Source organism: Aplysia californica, unplaced genomic scaffold, assembly GCF_000002075.1.
Source record: "Aplysia californica isolate F4 #8 unplaced genomic scaffold, AplCal3.0 scaffold00246, whole genome shotgun sequence".
Lineage (NCBI taxonomy): Eukaryota > Metazoa > Mollusca > Gastropoda > Aplysiida > Aplysiidae > Aplysia > Aplysia californica.
Window position 1 is genome coordinate 177023 of NW_004797516.1, and position 2563 is coordinate 179585.

Genomic DNA, 2563 nt, shown 5'->3' on the forward strand with positions numbered 1-2563 from the left:
CGCGCTCATATGACCTTATGCAGTTGCGAGCGCCGTAAAACACTTTACAAAAACAAAAATTGATTTTACGTGAACATTTGTTTGAAATATTGTTTGAATAAACATACACATACACTCATGCCCAGGCACACACAAGCAAGTGTACATGCACACACGCGCAGACACGCACGCACGCACACACACACACACACACACACATACACACACACACTCACACACACACACACACACACACGGACGCACGGACACACACACACACACACACACACACACACACACACACACACACACACACACACACACATACACATACACACTTTTTTCTTTCATCAAATTCCAAGACAGACAATCAAGTCAAAGTCTCACAGACGTTGAAGAATGGCGCCAATGAGCAGGGAACATATTGCTCTCACCCAATAAAATTTGACCCCAACCAAGGAGGTTATAAAGTTGTTCTAAGGTCCTTGACCCCAACACAAATGTGCAGTTAAAGTTCACGCAAACGTGAAAGTGTGACATTGTCAATGAAAGGAATACAGTGCAATGTTTTTGTTCTATTGTTTCATTAGAAAATAGTTTTGAAACGATTGCCACTTACTTCTTCATTAAGTCTGCATCACATCCATCCCTTCTTGCAACGTCAGCGTGCTCACCTTTTGAGGGAAAAGAGAATAGTTGTGTGCCCGCGTGTGTGTGCGTGTGTGTGTGTGTGTGTGTGTGTGTGTGTGTGTGTGTGTATGGTGTGTGTGTGTGTGTGTGTGTGTATTCCTTTTACTAAATTAATGTAAAATGACAGAGGAATTGATTATAAACGTTGGAGTTTAAACAGACCAATTGCAACTACTATTCATTAAAGATGAGGAAGTTAAGTTTGTAGATTCCCATAAGTATCTTGGAGTAACCATCGACAGCAAGCTAGACTGGTGCGTGATAGACAGACAGACCAGACAGACAGACAGACAGACAGACAGACAGACAGACAGACAGACAGACAGACAGACAGACAGACAGAGAAAAGAAGGAATAATGTGAGTGCACATATAAGATAATCTATATATTATCATACTTACGGAAAAAAATGTGTATAATTTAAATAACCACAGTCAAGGGTCGTCAAATATTCTTTTGCAAGGAGACTGGTCTGAGTTGTTTAGACGAAGGCTAGATCTACATAATTTGCACGATTTTTAGAAGAAAAAAATTTCTTGCTGGTCAAGAGAGGTAACTGTAGTGTTTTTTAATGTAATTTTCAACAATCTTCATTGCAATGCGAATTTTTACACCGGTACACTTTTAATTTTATGTTTAGAACTTGAGCGTCTGAGTGTGTGATTAAATTCCTGTAATCTGCTTGTTTCGAAAATGATCAAACACAGCAATATTTTTTGCCTTCATTCAAAACATGTCACGTCTGTCGGAAAATGATAGATGGCAAGCGTTTAGGAATGCTCCAGGCTGGAAGTACTAAACGAGGTGAGGCTCAAAGGCTCAACGACCACAGAAAAATAGCTTTGGACTTTTGTGTGCGGGCCCTTATAGGGACGTCTGGAATGATCTAAAAATGATCGATAGACTTTGAAGTGGTAGGCCATCGGACCACAACGTAGAGACTAGACCGACGTATCCTTCGAGTTCATTCCCTGAACAGACTGCGTCTTGCACGACTGATTGCATATATTATCTGGGTAAAGATCAGTCTCCCCGAAACCTGTGAGGAGTTATTAGTAGTCTCCGGGAGGTTATGGCATGTGCATCGACGGTGTCAATCAGTCTTCAACCAATGCGGAAAGTGGCCACACGTGTTGCTGTACTGATTTTGTGAATCTGGAAAATGGGGGGCTTAACTATTTATTAATGAACACTTAAATGAAAATTATTTTTATCCTAGTGACTTCTTCTTCAATGCATGTGTCATCTAGAAAATGGAATGAATTCTCTAAGGAAAATTGGTTGGTAAGTACACCTTCTTTTGCCGCGAATATGCAATATGTTTGAATAAATTTATATTATCATTAGGCCTACATGTAAGTGGGAACCCAGTTAGCTCAGTTGGTATCAAGCTGCACTATAGAACGGACGGCCCTTGTTCGAATCCCAGACTGGATAGATTGACTCTGGAACTCGGGTCGATCTTGAAAGTTTCAAGGCTCTCCGCCCATTGTGAGGCAGGGTGGTGGAATCAGCCTCTCGTCAGTTTTTGGGCCTGTAGAGTTATTGGTATCATCTTAAAGCTTATTCACTTGTCTTTACTTGGATGGAAAAATATCCATTTATCTTTTATACAAGTCGAGATATTTGCGAAAGAAGGAGGTGGGGGTCACCTGTTTTCAGAGGTAAAATTAGTGAGAAAATGGCCGGCAAAGATTAGTTATTTCCTTAGCTTAAGAGTCCGTGGTAACTGAAAATTTACATTTTTGTGCCTTTAATCAAGGCTTTTCAGAAAAATCCGCACAGAAATAAGTTTTTCAATGGGCATAAGAGGTGTTGAGCCAAAAAACAAAAATTTTAATAAAATTCACAAACCTGCGGAAAAATGCAAGTTTCTTCACTTTGATTATTTTGA